Source organism: Leptosomus discolor, chromosome 1, assembly GCF_034619465.1.
Source record: "Leptosomus discolor isolate bLepDis1 chromosome 1, bLepDis1.hap2, whole genome shotgun sequence".
Classification (NCBI taxonomy): domain Eukaryota; kingdom Metazoa; phylum Chordata; class Aves; order Leptosomiformes; family Leptosomidae; genus Leptosomus; species Leptosomus discolor.
This window is the reverse complement of record NC_141391.1, coordinates 216,034,891-216,052,811: the sequence shown is the minus strand read 5'-3', so window position 1 is coordinate 216,052,811 and position 17,921 is coordinate 216,034,891. Positions and strand designations below refer to the sequence as shown.

The 17,921-nt window shown below is 46.5% G+C and overlaps 1 protein-coding gene across 1 annotated transcript in view; it reads left to right on the top strand.

Annotated features, from left to right (window-relative positions):
* Positions 1 to 17,921, top strand: part of PLXNA4 (plexin A4) — a 420,437-nt gene that overhangs the window by 268,348 nt on the left and 134,168 nt on the right. The gene's annotated exons all lie outside the window — the stretch shown is intronic.

Genomic DNA, 17,921 nt, shown 5'->3' with positions numbered 1-17,921 from the left:
GGGAAGAGAAGGGTGGTAGAGACTGGTCAGGTCTCCTCAACTGACTGATCCACAGTCTGCTGACTGAACCAGGAAAGCACTCGTCCACCCTGATGCACTTTGAATCAAACCATCCAGCCATGCTTCTCTGGGTGGCAATTACCTTCTTGTTTCCATTGCTTAAGGCAATTCGGCTCTGACTAGCAGCCTGGCTCAGATACTTGTCTCAGCACCTCCAGCCTTCCACTCCTGACCTGAACCTCTCCTCTTTCAGACTTGTTGTGATCTCCATTGCCCTTAGAAAGAAATCAGGTCCCTGTAAGCATCATGGGATCCACTCCAAGTTAAATTTCAGGGGGATTTTAAAGTTTGCATGCTCACTGTGGGAAAATGGTGACCCTGAAGTTGAGCGCTTGTCCCGTGTGGGTCAGCTTGACTACCAAATGAGCACGAACAAGCCAAACTGCTCATTTGTCTTATCTGGCCAGGATGCTGAGCAAATTTTTCTGTAACCACATTCTTGGGCTTCTGTATGACAGGCTGATTTCACCATTTCATTGTTCTACAGTATTGGCTTATCCAGTGCCTCGCAAGGAGCACTAGATCCAGGTGTCCTCAGGGGTGGGAGATTAGTTTTTGGCTTTGTTTCCTGTAGGCTTTTTAATGATGCTATTGATCTTGAAGTTCCCCCTCTGCAGCCTTCACTGTCAGTGATCTCCTCCTGCAGAGAGCCCTCTGCCAAAGCTGTGGAAGGGAGGTGTCAGGTTGGCTGAGCTCCTGGCTATGAGTGGCAGGGTGGTCTCATTTGCCAAGAACCTCTCAGCAGAGACAGTGGCTAGAAAGTGCATTGGATTTGTCTAACCAAACATCTCCAGCTGAGTGTGGCTCTGCAGGGTGCTGTCACTCTAAGTCTCACAGTGTCTTTGGCAGCGATGGAGGGTTTTTCTGATGGACCCTGCTATTGCAGTATGTCTGTCTTCTGCTGAATTCACCTCTGAATTCTTCCTGCTGCATTGCAAACTCTCCTGGTCGAGACAGTGATCCAGTTGAAGCGATACTGTGCTTTCTGGAACAGAAGGGAACAAACCTGTACCATATTCCAGCCTTCTGTGGATGCTCTTTAGCTTGTGTAACCCTCATCCAAAGCCACGATAGTGTGCTTCTTTTCAGATCAGATCTATGTGATCCATCCCAAAACTTGTCCAAAAACTTGACTCAGGCTCTGGAATTGTTCAAGGGATCCTTGGCAAACCAATCCTGAGTTGTGGTGTGGTAGGCATGAAGCCATGAAACTTTCACCCTGGTGACCTGAGGATACTTCCAATTGATAAACAGCTCTATAGTATGTTTCCATCCCAGCTAATCCTGCATCCATCCTACAGAGCACTATATGTTTTGCTGTCAATGAAGGGACAGCACAAACTACGTGCAAGCAGTATAGGAAAGCATGAATTTGGCTGTTGATTGTGTCACAGCGACGCCAGATATTTCATCTCCAGCCATCCAGAGTCAGTGGCAACAAGCAGTCAACACACCCAGTGATAAATACCCAAAAGGAGAGAAAAGGGGCAGAGACAACTGGAGATTTCCCAGCAGCTTGTAGTGAAGGAGTGTCAGAAATGTGATGGCTGGTGACAAGTGAGGGTGGCAGCACTGACTGAGTTAGAACAAGAAATCCCCGTACAGACTTGGTCCTTCAAGGAGAAGTTTGGCCTCGCAGTCTGGACCTGGTTGACAGCAGGATCCCTCTGCCCTCCTCCCTCTGGTCACTTAACCTCTGTTTCCTTATCTGTGAAAGAGATGCACCTCCTATTTATGTGCCTTGCAGCAGGATCACTGAGATTAATTCCCCGTGGATTTTTTTGAAGCAGCTGGAAGGCAAATATTGTCAAATCCCACTCCAGTCCATTACTTCTCCCTGGTTTCCATTGCAGTTGAGAAATCTGACGTCTTAGTTCGAAAGAGATTTTCAGTGCAGTCTCAGGTGTTCCTCTCTGGGTCTCAGTTTCCTCATCCTTTTAGGTAGCCCTGAGAGCAGAGAAGCTGATTACATTTCATTCAACAAGGTTTGGCTGTGCTGGATATTCAGGGTAGGAGTGCCATAAAACTAAGTCTCTTATTCGAACTTTTTGCACATCAGAACCCCTTAAGATTCATTAACAGACTTTTCCTCAAGTGGAATGCATTGTCAACAACTCCTGCACAAGGATCTCTGAGGAACTGTGCCATAAGCATTTCGCCTTGTGAGTGCTAAGCCTTCCCTTTTCCCTCCCAGTCCAGAATCCCAAGGGCTTTCCAGTGCGCGGCTGAATCCAGCTGTGCTGATGTGGGAGCTGTTTTGTGGAAGGGGTGGAAGAGGCGGTCAGGCTGTGGGGTGGAATGGTCCTGGAAACTAGATTGCCTGAGGGCTAAGCCACGTATTTTGCTCCTCTCCCTCCTCCAGGATAAACCATCAAGAGTAACAGTAGACTGGGAGACAGGTGAGAACTGCCAGATGGGGTACTGCATCTATCCTTTTGTCTTTCCCATGAGGGTCTTTCTTATTTGGGGATATCCACTTCAAGGGCTGATGCAGAACCTTTTCCCCAGGCCCCCGTTTCCAAGCCTGCCTCAGCTCCAGCTGCACGAGAGGTCTGGGAACGCCTGGGGATGGCTCTCCGTCCGTCGTCTCACGGCGGAGCTGGTCTGTCTGCGTGGAGGGCAGTGTGCCAGGGCTCAGGAATCGATTTCCACAGCTCCTCTGTCCTAACCTTACACCGAGAAACTTGAGTCCGCTGAGAGAGAAAGCGACAGGCAGACCCACAGACGGCTGCAGAAGAAGGAGGCGGGGGGGGAGGATTGATTGGCTTCTGCCCCGAGGAGAGCCGATATAGAGCAGGTCACCGGAGCTTTTCATCTCTGTATCTTTAGCCCCGATCTTTCCCCCTCCCCGTGCCTTTCCCTGCTATAGCTCTGCTCCCCTCCTGGGCTCTCTTCAGGCCTCTTTAGGCGGCGATGAATCATTTAGTTGGTGTAAATTGAAAATGTGGCGCTCGGTTGCTGCATGGGTCTCCAGGGGAGGGCGAGGGGCCCGTGTGGGATCTGTGGGGGGAGAAACCTGGCTGAAAAGCTAATAGCTGGCACGGCAGCACTCAGTGCCTGGCTGCAAGGTCAAGGCAATGTCACTAGCCCCAACTGGGGGCTGCAGAGAGGGATGAGAGCAGAGCAAAGTTTTCTCCAAGCCTGAAAAGAATTGCGGCTTCCTCCTATGTCAGATGCAGCGGTGTCCAAAGATGCCATCCAAGGTCTGACAACCCCTCTAATACCCCGGGCAAGTTTCTCCTGTCTCCATCCATATCCAAACTATTACCTTCCTCTACCTCTTTGCCCGCTCACATGCAGAGAGGCAGAGATAGCTGAGGGTCTTTTTCCCCAGAGGAAAGATAAACCCTTCTGCAGCTGAATGAGCCCCTGCTAAACCTGCCTGGCCCAGCACCAGCTCCAGAACAGACGTGCACAAGCACTGATCCATGTGAACGTGGGGACCATGCAAGCTCTCAGCCTTGCACAGTGTCTCTGGGTTGCACTTGACACCCCGGCTGCCAGCAGAATGGTTATTTGGGGCAGAAAAATCATCAGCATCCTCATAGGGAAAGACAACGCTTCATAAAGGGGAAATATGCTGACCTTGCTGGGTGCAGAAGGGACCTGTTCCAGGCTCTGTTATGTTAGCTGCCACTCGTGGATTGTAGCTGTGCTGCCTCATTTCATCCTCGGGTAGCCTCTGTCTAATTCTGGCATGAATAGTCGAACACGCGGGTGCTGTGCTTAAAGGAGGGTGCAGACCCAGGCACCAGCTTCCTCCTGCTTCGGGGACCTGCCCTTGATGTTATGGGGACTCCTTGGCCAGCCTGTCGGAAGTTGCAATCACAGAGGCAAATTTTCTGAGAGGACTTGTGGTATTTCAGAACTTTTTTTTCCAGCTTGTAGTGGGCCAATTATGTTTTTAATAAGAAATGTTCTTTAAAGCCGTTTTAGAAGGGGCTGATACCACTTAGTAATTGGAGAATGATTCATTTAGACCTCAGAAGTTCTTATTTTGGAATTTTATTTCAGGTTTTAGTAAATTGCTTAAAATTTCAAAGTAAAAAGTCATTCTGAAGTGAAGCATTACTTTTTTTCCTTTTTTTCCTTTTTTTTTTTTTACTAAAATGAAACATTTAGGCATCTGTGATTTCTTTCTCCCCCAGAAGTCTTTACCAGCTCTAGAGACTGAGCAAAGCAGGCCATCAACAAACGCTGTTAATTTGGAGGAACTGATATTTGCTGTGGTGGGAGGAGGGTTTGTTTAAGCATCACCGGTCTGTCCTACTGTGGAGGTAGCAGAGCCAGGAGTGAGCTCTGCTCTCTGCGCTCCTCTGCTCATCTGTGGGGAGTTGCACGTGTCCTTTATGTGTCCTTCTGGCACCCAAGAACCTCCCCCAGGGACCTGTGCTGCCTCTGTTGGCTTTGCACCCTGGTTGCACCCCAGTTGCAGAGCACATGCCAAGAGATTTCCCCCCCCCCCCCCCAACTCCTGAACCATGGGAATAGAATGCAGTGGCCTCCTGTAGGCATCCTCACCCCATGAATGAAGCAATGACAGAAGGCTTTTAGATATGGGCCATACCAGCCACCTTCCTGGACCCCTTTGGCTCTGGGTTAGTCAAGGCTGAGCTGACCGTGGATTACCTGGGTAGTTGCAGCAGCGGAGATGGTATTTATGAGACACTTGAGAAGCCATAGGAAAGTTTTTTGGTTTCACTACAAAAGGACAGTAATGCTCAGAAGCGCAGCTGAGAAATCTGATGTCCTAGTTCGAAAGAGATTTTCAGCTCTTCAAATCAGAAGGGTTTTAATGCTGTCCTCTGGCAACAGACATATACCCCAGTATCTGGGAAGTGGCCTTCCACGTCCTTCTGCTGCCCAGCTCTTCCTGTCTGACTTGTAGCTGCAGGACACTTTTGTAGCCGGAAATTACAATTCTCATCTCTAACACGATATGGAGGGAAAAAGGCACTTAAACAAGTTGTTTTCTAGAGAGTGAGGGATTAGTGTGGAGGGGGAGGTAGGTTTGTTGTCATGCTCAGACTCATTGCCAGACCAGGAAAAAAAAAAAAAAAAGAAGAAAAAGTTACAAAGTGCAGCTCCTGCTGTCTCGTCTCAGCAGGTAACCTGATGCGCTGCTGCTTGCAGAGGCTCATTGATCGTCCCTGGCTTTAACTTTCTTGGTCAAAGTCTTCTGAATCACTAGAGAGTCTCGGGTAACCTAAGCTGCCTACAGATGCTGCAATAAGACCTTTTTTGAAGGGTCTTTCTCTTGCTTGACTTTCTGCTGTCTGAAAGACTGTGACTGTCTTTCAGGCTGAGGTTTTTTTCTTTCTTTTCCCCCTCACCTCCTCTCTCTTCCTTCCCAGTCTTTTCATCCACTTGCACAGAGGAGGGAGTGCTGCACGGGGAAGGGGCACTGGTGAGGGCTGCATGGATCAGGCTTCAGGGCCTTCAGTAGGGCAGGGGTGTGGAATATCACACCCAGTCCTGTGCCACTCTGAGCTCTAACAGATAGTGAGAAGAGTGATTGACTGGTTCTTGCAGGGTCTTGTGATCCTATAGACCCTCAGCTTCCACTACAAGAAACCAAGGGCCTCAGCTGTCCCTGCTTTGTGCTCCCCATGCTGTTATGTCCCAAGGTGCAAACAGGATTCCCTTCATTAAGGCAGCAATTTGCAGGTGTTTTGCATTTTGCATGAAAAAGTCTTCACAATCATGGTTGGGACCTTTTTTATATAGGAAAAGCTCTCTGTATCCTTTCCTGCCTTAGCACTGTCTTGCCTTAGGTCAGCTCTTGGTGCCTTCAAATACCCGGGAGACCCTCTACGTGTCAAAGGTACATGACAATTGTCCTAATCTTCCTAAAGGTGGGTCAGCCACAGGAAGAACAAATGGCTTCCAGCTCAAATCCTGCTTTGCCTTGACAACTTGTAGCTGGCTGGGCTGATCTTTCCCATCAGAGGGGAAGCTCAGAGCTACTTCACTTGCTATGTTCAATACCCCTGTGTGTCTGAGGTGTCTTGGGGCATTTGTCATTGCAACAGGAGATTTCTAGATACATACTGTTTGTACATGATGGGGAGAAAAAACATAAATACTGGGAAGGAAAGTAACTTCAGGAAATCTGAAAACTTTCATTTGGTTTGAAAGGCACCAATCAGTTGTTTGGCAGCGTTAGCACTGTCAGTCAATGCTGGCAGAGGTAGGAGTGAACCAGCTGTCAAGACATCTTGTCTCCAAACAGCGCTTGGTTTGACTCCTCCCCGGTCACAGCTGGCACTCGGACGGCCATGCACATGGCCTGAGAACCTCTTCCATCTGATAGCAAGGGAAAGTGGAGTCATCTTCCCCCAATTGGTCTTGGCACAGAGTGATTCCCACTTCTTCTCAGGTAGTTATCGAAACTGGAGACGGCATTTCAGCCTTCAAACAGAGGGAAGTGCACAGCAGGGGGGGCTCCGTAGAGTGACATTGGCCCATTAAGCATTCTGCATTGAGCCTAGATAATCTTTAATCTGTCTGCTGAGGCATAGCTAAAGTACCCATCATTTCACACCTAGGCATTGCCTTTCCTTTGCAGCAGAGGAAATAGCCCCAAATGTGACAGCTCTCCAATGGCCTTTTGAAATGAGATCAGGGCGCTTAGTCCAGAGAGCAGGAAGTTATTCTTGGGACGGGGAGCATGCCTATTGACCGTGATAAAGCCCCGAGTGAAACAGAGGCTCCTGGGAACCCCACTTCACTACAGATGAGCAATGACATTGAATAAACTGCTCTGATCCAGCCCTGTACCTTTGAGCAGAACAGCCGATCACTAGTCCTGGAGAGCTGACCCATCGCTGCACCTGCACGTTGTGCGTCCGGCACTACTGATGTCCTTCCATTCCCTAGATGCCATCGTGTCCCATTTGGGAGCACTTTTGCTGCTCTGGTCTAGGTAGCAGTGCAGGCCAGAGCTGTGCCCTTCACAAGTTGATTATCTCAGTGGCCGTGCCTGCCTGAGGCAACCTGGGGACAGCACTGGGCACTGTGGACCATAAGATGCAGGCGTGTGGTAAATGTGTTTTGATAACAACCTTCTTCCTTGATTAGCTTATTTTGCTAGAGGGCAGCGGGGAGGGGTGAGAAGATAATTAGTTTGTGCAGTGGGTTCCAGCAGAAGCTTTCTCGTGATGCAGCCCTGCGAGTTAGGTGTCCTACTTGGGATTTGTTTTCATCACAGAAACATTAGCAGCTCAGTTTTATCATTGCAGAAAGTTCAGCTTTTGCAGAGAAATATCGCTGGGGTTCTTCTTCTCTTGATGTGAAACACAGTCAGCCATGGACTAGGAGGTGTGTTTCATGTGCAAGGACGTGCAATGAGAAAGGCTGACGGTGCTCAGTGGTTCCTGGCAGCCTTCTAGAGGACCTCCTGTATGTTGGCTCCCTGATGGGACATGCCTTCGTCGTCTCGGCATTGCCCTCACTCTGGGACACTACGTGCTGGTGGGTGGCATATCTAGATACCCCAGAGTACATACCTAGGGTAACACCTAGGGAGGGAACAGGGACAGGGGAAAGCTGTATGACCACCCTGATCAGCTTAAAGAGCTTGTCAGATGTACATTGGAGCTGAGATGCAAAGTCATAGCGACTGCCACAGGGAAGGAGCATATCCTAACTTAGGCTATAAAGTGGAGGTTGACAGAGCCAACAAGGAGACCTAGATATGGAGTAGCAGTGTAAGGACTTAATTGAGGTGCCTAAACAGAGATGGATGGAGAACAGGAGGAGTCTTTGAAATGTAGATGTTTTCATTTATGCAAGGAACTCAATTCAGTTGCCCATCCATGCTGTCTGCTGCAACTGCAGTGCCTGAGGTATCTGACATGTTCACCTGGGACTGGTAAATATGACACAGAGTCTACAGGACACCCTTTCCTCTGGAGGATAAGGTGGGGACCAACTGGGGTCCTGAGGACATCTCAAGTGACTTTAGATCCCTGCATGTGGGCAACAAAATAGAGCCCAACCCCAGCTTGGGATGTCCTCTCCCCACACATTCTCAGGGTGGTGAAAACCCCAGGTCTGGATTTTACAACTTGACCAGTCTCAGTCATCCCATGAATTTTAAAGTCCTCCAAGGTCCTAATTTGTAATAAAGCAAGGCTAGGCTTTCCTGCGAGGTTGTGCCACTCCATGAGTGTCATGATATATGGATATGGATGGTTGGGGAAATTCTCTCAGTTGCTGGGCTATTTGTAGGGAAGTGCTCTCTGTCTTGCTGTCAGATGCTCCCTGGTGCCTCTGCAGCCAATGATCTGCCAATGATGGAAAATGGCACGCCAGACAAGCTCTCTGCAGGGCAGGGGCACATCTGCCTTCCACTTCCACTGTTTTTCCTGTGACATTTCATCATCCTCGACCTGTGACAGGTCTCAGAAGAGAATGGGGCAAGGAAAAGTATCGGAAAGTTCCTTCTCCTAAAGAAAAGCACAGCAAACCTTTAAGGTATGTCTTTATCCAGACTCCTCCTCTCCATGGATCTGCGCACACACACACCTACCCACAAATATATGCCATCGTCTTGTGTTGCACACTCCCACATTCAGAGACCTGCCACCAGATATCCCTGTGTGCCACTAGCATGTGTATCTCCAGCCCCTTTCCCTCCCTATTGCTCCCACACCCCACTGCACTCATTCCCCCAAGCAGAGGTGCAGAGGTAGATCCTTTCCCAGTTGGCTTCTGTACTAGGGTGATTTTATCTCCCTTCCTTGTAGTACTGTGGTCCTGGAGGCAGGCTGTGTGAGTTCACGGGAGCTTCTGAGATCGAAGCTAATTATCTCATCTGGCTGTAGGGCTTTTTTATTTTATTTTATTTGTGTGTGGGATCCTCCTTGCTTTGCTATGATCATAGTCTCTTCTTCCTGTCCCCAGCAAGATACATATTTCTTTTGTTTGGTGAGTGGATCTGAACAACTCGTAATTCTGTTTACTTGAACATCTTGTCTTCCATCGTTTTCCACTTCAGATATGTCCTTCAGCAGCTTTTGAATAGCATACCATCAATAGCAGGAACCATCTACCAAGGCTGACGCAGATGTTTTAGCTTATGAATTACAGGAGCCAGACAACAGCCTGAACTCTGCCCTTGGGAGATACAGAAGTCCCTTCCTCATTTAGAACATGACATTCAAGTAAAACATCTTGCAAACGAACCCCACCAATTGCCCCAGTAGCGAAGAGCAAGCCCTGGGTGTCAGTAGGCTGCAGCTCTCCACAGAGCCCACCAGCGCAGGTCAGCCATCACAGGAGAGCAGGGGAAAACAGCACATTGCCAGGGCCACAGTTATATGAGAGATGAGTGGCAGATCTGGACATGGAACAACATTTCTTGCCTCCTGTTCCAATGCCCAACAACTTGGACCAAATTAATTTCTGCTGGGGTAATGGGTGCGTTTTTAATAGATTCTCATCCCTGAAGCCAGAGCTGGACCGGAGTGGCTAACAGCTGGATGCAAGAAACCAGGATATTCAAAGAAAATGTCTTTTCTTGCCGTCCTTTCACAAGGGGGGCCAAATTCGCAGCAAAGAGCAGATGTGAGTTTCTTCTGCCACTGGCTATGGGCTTCTTTACACACAGGAGGGACATGTGGCAGCCCTACTGCGAGCAGGCATGGCTGTATCTTGTAATATAGCATGCACCAGCTCCTGCTAATGGAAGGAAGGGTGAGTTTCTGATTATTTTCCTCCATTATTTGCCTCCCTGCCTAGGAAGTTGCACCAGCAATTAGCAAATGTCTTTTTGTTGGTTATCTTCTGGCAAAGACTAAAGAGAAAGTTGGGGGCAGAGCAATACACTGAGGAGGAGCAGAAATGCCGAAGGTTCTGCTGGGACAGGGTGGAGGAGCTGCAGGATGATTCTGCTTAACCTGGCTAGAGGGATTTGAGGAGTTGTGAATAACATGAGGAAGTGGGAATGGTGAGGGCTGAAGGCCTGAGACACTGTTGTAAGGAAAGATCTGGGGCAGTTTCTAACCAGGAAAAATAAGTTCTGGGTCCCTTGGTACATTTAGAAAGGGATGATGGCAGGATCCACTGGCTACAGAATTTTCCTTAGGCAAGACAGCAGTATTCATTTCCCTGCTCTGCTATAGATACCTTGTATGATTTTGGACAAGTTGTTTGGGATGGGATTCATCTCATCTACTACTAGGTTTCTTTTCTCAGCAGCCGGTGAAGAGAGGGGCTTTTTCTAAACACATTCACTGTAACCCTGAGGTGGTTAAGGCAGTGGGGTGAATTGCCCTCTGGAAGTGCCAGTTTCTTTCAGTAGCTAGCAGGGAAACATAGATGACCATATCGAGCAACGCCCAACTTACAATAACTCCAATCCTTAATTTCCCTGTGTTTTAGCCCTTTGTTTGTAGGAGAGGAGTAGCAGTTCCTCACCTCGCAGACAGCTGTGAGGTCCAAAGCCTTAAAGCACTTTGAACGATGAGTGGCTTGTTTGCAAGTCCTGTAAGGAGCTGAACTTGATGACTGCAGGCTCCTGGACAGCACTGGCTATAAAGCACAATGATAATAATAACATCTCACCAGTGGCTGAGTAAGTTTTGGGTTTGTTTAATGAAAGCAGAAGGAGCCTTATCAGACATGGCAAGGTGCAAACACACGTGTAGTTCCTTGCTTAACCCAATGAACATACCCAAATCATCCTGTGCCCTTACCTGTTAGAGCAGAGGTGGCACCAGAAGGGTTAAGGCAGGTCTTGCTTCTCTCTCCCGTGTCTCATTCCCAGTGCCTCCTGCCCCTATGGCCCCAGGCAATAAAGGAGATCTACATTTTAATTGAGACGTGTCAAGAAAATAATCTCAATCTAGTTCACCCATGCCTGGAAGGCTTCTCCCTTGTTAACTTGATGCAGATGTTAAGTGCACATTTTGGGGGGGATGATTAGGGGTGTTTGTTATATGGCTGTTTCTCTCCTTTTTCCATCCCTGCTTGATTTCTAGGTCTGGGGAGGAGGGCAGAAGGCTGGAGCTGAGAGGAAAAAGTAGAGCAGAAAATGGCAGGGCCTCATTTGGATCTTCTCTTTCTCTTGCAAGTAGGAGTGGCATGCAAAACCCAGACATGATTTGCAACAAACCGTGCATCTTTGTAAGAGGCTATACTCTGGATGAAGTTGCATCCTCTCCCCTCCCTCTATCCTTGGTAGCAGGAGTAGAAAGGAGGCCAAGATGCTTCAGATGTTTGAAACACAGCCTTGCCTGCAGTTGGGTGAAGAAGGAAAGGGGGTGAAGTGACGCCTCTTTAGTCTCTCGCTTGTATTAACGAGGCCCCACTCTCGTGGCTCAGGGCCAAGGTGGGGAGATGGCCACAAGAAAACCGGAGTCCTTTCGTTTTGTTGCAGACCCAAACCTGCATCGCAAAGAGATGCAAGTTGTGCCTACAGGCTTTCTCATCTGCAGCAGTAGGATAGCAGCCCCCAAGAGCTGTCCTTTCCCTTGGCACCCCAGGAGCTGGGAACAGGCAGCCAGATATGTCCTGCCTCCAACACCCGCTCGGAAGGGACGCCAGCCAGCCCTGCCAAGTGAGCAATGGATTATTTTGTGTAGGGCAAGGGGGCAGGATTTCAGTTCAGATAACACTTTCCCATTTTGTCTCTTCCTTGTCTCGTAGAGCTTGCCTGGCCTGATAAGGTGTTATCAGAGCAAAGCATCTCTGTCAGAGCCACCACTGAGATGTGGCTGGGCCAGAGGTGGCTTTTCTCCACTCCTTGCAGGCTCCCCTGGCCCTCTTCCACCCAGCTTCTCTAAAGAGCCAGCCGGTTAATAATGGTAGGAGGATGACGTTGGGATGCTTGCCAAGAGCTTCAGCTCTGTGCTTTTCTCAGGGAGAAGAGAAACTGCAAATGTGGATAAGAACAAATCAATCTGATCCCTTCCTCATTTTCACCCAGTCCCAATCCTGCAAACAAGCTTGCAAGTAACTTCAAGTGTATGAGTAACCCAGAAAGTAGAATGATTTTTCCATCTTAATCCTGTTGTCTCATAAAATTTATTTTCAGGTATGGATCTGAATTCTACAGTCTCTCGGGGTAGGGTCTCAGTATACCTAGATATGAATGTAATTTTCTGCATGGTAGGGACTTAATTCTTACTATTACTGTTAGGGCAACAGTGAGTCTCTGGTCTCTGTTCCCCTCTCTGCTCTCAAGGACCGAAGGCAAAAAACTGACCTTGAGGATTCCCTCCTGGCTTCAATTGATGGAGGATCTGGAGGGGCTGGCAAGAAGGGAAGGAGAGCAAACCCATAGCATAAGCTCATCTGGCCAATTGACAAAATACAATTTGGCTGCCTCTTGAGCTTCTCAGGAACACACCAGTCCAGTTATTGAGTGTTATACTTAATCTCCTATTGATTGAGGTGAATTGAAGAAGACAACCTTCCCCACTACCCCCATTCTGAAATTAAAAACTAAAAGGAGAAATAAATGTTTCGACTTTTCACTCTGCCTGGGTGTTTAGGGAATTTACCATTAATAAAAAACCAACAAAAACCCACCCTTAAGAGTGAAAACATGCATAGAATGAATTATAGCAAAATAAATTAATACTATCTATTAAACATTGCACTCTGGAGCTTTACAGGAGTACACTGCTGCTCTGATATGATCATGACATCATTAACATAATATAAAGAATCAAAAAATCAATAGCTTGCTGAAGCCCAAAATTAAGGCCAAGCAGTGTTATACCATATCTTTATACATCTGAAATAGCAGCTTGTCTCTGTCATGTCAGAGCTATTTGCAGATGAAACATCTCTCAGAAAGTAGATGGGAATTTTCTGGTCTGCCTGTCACTCCTACAGCTATCCCCTTGGGATGCTTGGCATGAAGGTTAGCTCACTTTTTCCAACAGTGTGGACACAAACAGAGCAGAAAATCTGATCAGGTGTAACCCTGGAGGGACTCCAGAGCAGGCACAGGGTCACTGCATTGGTAGACAGGCAGACGTATCCCTGTGGGGTGGTGACGTGGATGAGGTGTCTTCCCTCATTGACTTGATTTACATTCTATGTTAATGTCACGGAGTTTCTTTTGATTAAGGCTAGGACACTGCAACTCTTCTGCCTGCACTGAAAGAAAAAAAAAAAAGAAAGAAAGAAACGGAGCCAGGACAGGTTTTCAGAAGGGCTAACAGAGCTGCTTGGGCAAGAAGAGACTGGCATGGGTCCTACAGAGTGTAGAAAACAAAGCTGGTCAGAGGTGGGACTGCTGCTTGTATGGATTTAGGGATTAAATGCCTATGAAAGAGAGAGGGTATTTAAGATTTGGATAGTCTTGGCCCAAGAGGGAATGGATATAAACTGGGCATTTAGTACGTAAGTTAGAAGAAGATTTCTGGCTGGGAGGAAAATGCGTGTCTGAAGTAATCTTCCACTGGGATTAGTGGGTGCTAAAAATATAGCTGGTTTTATGATAAATCTTGATAATATTTTCTGTATAAGCTGCTATGGAGGGGTTGCCTGCAGAAACACTGAGTGAATCAGGAGATCCTTTCCGCCTCTGCACTTTGTGTGTGGGAGAGCTGGAGTCCTTTTTCAGGACTGTGACCTGCCAAGTCCGCATGTATGCATGTGTCTCCATACGAGCTGGGTGCTGGAACCCCACTACAGCCCAAGGAGATCCTGCTCCTCATCAATACAGGCAATGGAGTTTAAAGAGAGACACAGCTCGCCCTAAAGTGGATATGAGGCTCCATTCAGTTACCAAAACATGGGCATTTGGTGGCCTTCTTTTGCTTTCACCAAGTCCTCCATCGGTCCTGTGTCACAGTTGGCAGCCCCAGCTGGCTGTCTTGGATAGCCTGTATGTGGTCAACAGACCAGAGCCCTTGTGCAGCAGATGAATCAGTTCTCTGGGCTCTTCTGACTGTATTGAACAAATCCCTTGTCTAGTGAGCTCACATGTCAGCTTACACACCTAAAGATTGACACACAAGTTTAAGAGCCTCAATCTACCATCTGAATCCCACCCCTATGACCTCTGGACGTCAGATTTTCCGGCTGACATCCCAGTCCTAACGGTTTGCCAAGTCTCCAGGAAGAGAGCAGGGCTTTGGGTCGTGGCACAGAACATCAGCTTTTGCCCCCTGGGCAGTGTTCCGTAGGTGCAAATGGCATTGGCAGCTCATGGTCCTTAGGGAGAAGTGTTGGTTTTCAGGATCAAGGTGGTCAGATTGGAAGGGCTTGAGGTGACAGGGAAATTCACTGATGAAACTTACAGAAACGTGATAGGGCAATCCTTCCACCAGGTTAGAGGGAGGGATGTTCCCTTATGGCAAATTTAAGAGGAAGAAATGCATTGTTACATGTGGTTAACAGTTGGAGAAAGGATGAAGAACCACATAAGTAAGATCTTCCCCTCGATGATACCCATGTAGTCCCTTGCACAAAGGACGTGTCTTCAGGGGCAGAGATCACAGGTGACAGAGACAAACAAGCTGAGCGGTAGGAGGTTTGATCAGCAGGTAAACACGTAGCTGCCTTTCTGAGGACGGCGAGGAATGATCAGAGATTTGCCTGCAAGGTAGAGACATGATAGATCCCATGGGGCATCCAGACAGACTCCAACGAGAGGAATCCTGGGGTCCTGGTCTGTATAATGTGTATTTGTAGTAGTAAATAAAACAACTCCAGGGTATGTTATTAGGCACTGGAAGACAGCTACTTATGCTGTAAAGTTATTAGAATGTAGTTTGGCCTGGGCCACTTGCCGCTCCTTCAAACAATTCCTGGACATGTTTGGGAACTAAATGGGTCAAGGATGATTTCTACTAGGTGTTTTGGAAGCTAATAAAGTTTAATAGCATGAACGTGATCAGACCATGTCATTTGGTCCCAGGATCAGGGAATGTTTCCTGCTATTGTTTGATATACTAACGGGATGTAGCCACAGCTCTCAGTTGCAGGGAGACAGCAGGAGGGAAATCCTGGAGAAAAGACACAAGCTGTTAAGATAACAGGCTAAAAATCAAGACTTTTATAGAAGTATTTTCTCAAATGCAAAACCAGGCACAGAGACAGTGTTTCAATGCATAGTTAAGAAAACAGAGTAGGAAAAGCTTATAAGGAATAAGGAAACTTTTTCAAAGAATCAGTGCCAACACAGGAAGGAAACTGGCTGTTGCTGGTTAAATAATAATTAGTCGAGAAAGAGGTTTTGAAGGTTGAAACTCGTTGTTTAAAGGTGAAGTAATAATACACCTTTATCCTTGAAAAGTGGTTGGATTTGAACTTGATAAAATTCAGGTAAGAAACAGCAGAAATCATACCCCAAAAATGCCTCTTTTGATAAGGGCACATGCAAATAGGCAATCAGACAAAATTAAATACATACTTGCTCTTGTGCACATGCGAGTAGTCCGCTTTAAATGAAGATGCTAATAGGATACATAGTCCAAAACCTTGATAGAAGAAAGATCATCTGTGGCATAAATCACACAAGAACAATAGAAGAGGCCACAATGGTGAAGAAAGGGCTTTTATGTTAAAGAAAATGTAAAATCAAAGAAAGAAAATAGGGTCAATCTGTGCACAAGTGACAAGGTATCCCCAGGGAAGGGGATGGTGTTAAGGCAGGTTTATTGACCACTTGAAGATGGTGAAAGTGACTGTGATATGCTGAGAGAAATCCAAAAGGTTGGAAGGGCAGAACATGCGGTAATGAGAGACTTCGAGTGGCCTCGTGTGCACCGAGCACGTCACAACACTTGGAGCTCATACCTGTAAACCTACCAAAAAGAGAAACAAGTCTGGATTTACTCTTAGGGTTTACTTGCAGGATGTGCTGCAGGGCACAGCTATCTATGCATTGCTCTGCAAAAGTGACCACATGGTACTCAAATTCACTGTCCTGTGGAAGCAAAATAAAACAAATAAATAAAATTCAGTGAAGTACAGCTTCAAAGCAGAAACACCATAAAAACGAGGAAGCTTGTTAAAAGGAGCAGCCGCAAGGGTAAAGTACTTCATGATATCCTGGAGACTGCATAAAGACATCGTATAAGAGGCTTATTGTGAAGCTATATGACCTGTGAAAAAAGTCCTGAAAGACAGTAGAAGTGAATGAAAAAAAAAAATTTAAAATGCCTGCTTAAATGGTAAGGTAAAGAGACACTATTCAAAACTGGATGTTGTACTTAAAAGAAAAAATAATAAAAATGGCACTAACTCTATCACGTGAATTACAAAACAGCCATAACGCAGCCTACATAGGAAACACGTTGCTAACCTCACAAAAAGGAATGATTAAAATTTAACAAGATGCCCCCGGAAGTTTACTTTCTAAAGGGCACAAGCTGTCTGAAGTGTCTGCCACTAAAAGTTGAGTAAAAAATGTGTTTAGAGCATGAAAGTGATATTCACTGAAAGATCCTAAGAAACTCTGATATGAAATTGCCACATTATTAAATCTGTTGTACACCTTGTTACTTGTACTGGCCCTGATACTGGAGGAATGAAAGATGGAAAATAATTTCTTTTTTTTTTAAGTTGAACTTATGAAGGGTCCCAGAACTAGAATCCAGAAATCTGACTTTTTTTAACCTGTTAATTTGGTCAAACCACCATCAAGAATAGACTGAAAATAAAGCATATGACATGCTGGGGGAGGGGGGTGGGTGTCACAAATCTATTATTGTTCTTTAAATACATCAAAGTCCATGTGATGTGGATGATGTGGTTAATACAGAGGAATTAATACTTTTCCCATAATGAAGAATTTAAACTATGCTGTCATGGGACAGGAAGAAGAGTCTTCTGATAGATTAGTAACCAGTTCAAAGATGGGAAATAAAGACCAGGAATCCAGGGTTATGATGTAAAGAAGGAATGCCTGGGGAGGTCCCATGGGAATCTCAGCTGAGGGTGTTCGGTGTATTTATAAACGAGCTAAAAATGGGTAAAGAGTGAAGCAGAAACGGTAACCGGCGATAGAGGGTTTTTCAGGGTAAGACAGTCTGCTGTAGAAGGAATATACAAAATTGAGTGTTGGGGTAATAAAATGGCAAGTGCAGCTCAGGGCTGACGTCTGCAGAGTTAACCAGCGGAGCTCGCAGACGGCTGTACCTGGAGGTGTTCAGTGGCTGTAGAGAAGGAGGTGGTGAATTCAGCCTGGATAATTCTCCACAGACCTCAAACAATACATACAATGCAAGGTATGTTTGAGAGCACAACAGAGGGTATCATTACGTGGTGATCCGTGGTGCTCTCCCATGCTGTGTACACCGGGCACTTCTGATTATGTAGAGTTAAAATTAATATCGTCGACCCAGGAAGGCGGTGGGAAGTGTGGGAAGCAGGAACATGGGTTTCTAAGGATCTTTATACAAGGAGAGATTGTATGACTTGGCAATTTTCATCTTAAAAGAGAGATGACTGAGAGGGCTATAATACATCCAGACAATCATGAGTGTAATGAAGAAAGTGAATAGGGGATGATTACTCACCATTTCTCATAACACAAGATCTAGGGAACTTTATATGAGATTATCAAGTGGAATATTAAAACAAACAGAAGAAAGGACATTTTCATATAATGTATCATTCATCTGCACAACATTGTGAAGCACATTATGGAGGCCAGAAATATTGCTGTCTGGAAAGCAATTAGACAAATTAATGAAAGAAAGATCTGTTGAGAGCTCTTCAACACAATGACATCACTGCGGGCTCCAGGTCAGGCAGTCTCCATGTCATTGCTTGCTGGAAGCTGGGAGTTTAAACCAGGAGAAGTTTCACTCTGTAATCGCTGCTTTATTATTTTTTTCCACCCAAGTATCTGCTATTGCAGTCAGAGACAGCACAAACGGCTACACGGATAT